Source organism: Colobus angolensis, unplaced genomic scaffold (genome assembly GCF_000951035.1).
Source record: "Colobus angolensis palliatus isolate OR3802 unplaced genomic scaffold, Cang.pa_1.0 Scaffold21, whole genome shotgun sequence".
NCBI lineage: Eukaryota > Metazoa > Chordata > Mammalia > Primates > Cercopithecidae > Colobus > Colobus angolensis.
In genome coordinates, this window is record NW_012115266.1 from 3,489,044 (window position 1) to 3,489,518 (window position 475).

A 475-nucleotide genomic window follows, 5' to 3' on the forward strand; every position below is an offset into this window, starting at 1 on the left:
CCTCAAGTAATCTTCCCATCTTGGACTCAAATTCTCCTTTTCATTTATTATTTTTGAGACAAGGGTCTCACTCTGACCCCCAGGCTGGAGTGCAGTGGCACAATCATGGCTCATTGCAACCTTGATCTCCTGGGATCAAGCAATCCTCCCATCTTGGCCTCCCAAATTGCTGGGATTAAAGACCTTTTTTTTTTAATTTTTTTTTTTTAGAGACAAGGTCTTACGCTGTCAGGCAGGCTAGAGCACAGTGGCATGACCATGGCTCACTGCAGCTGCACACTCCTAGGCACAAGCAATCCTCCTGCCTCAGCCTAAGTAGCTGAGACTATAGGCCTGCGCCACCACACTCGGCTAATTTTTAAATTATTATTATTATTATTTTTCGAGACAGAGTCTTGCTATCTCGCCTAGGCTAGAGTGCAGTGGCGCAATCTCCGCTCACTGCAAGCTCTGCCTCCTGGGTTCACACCGTCTC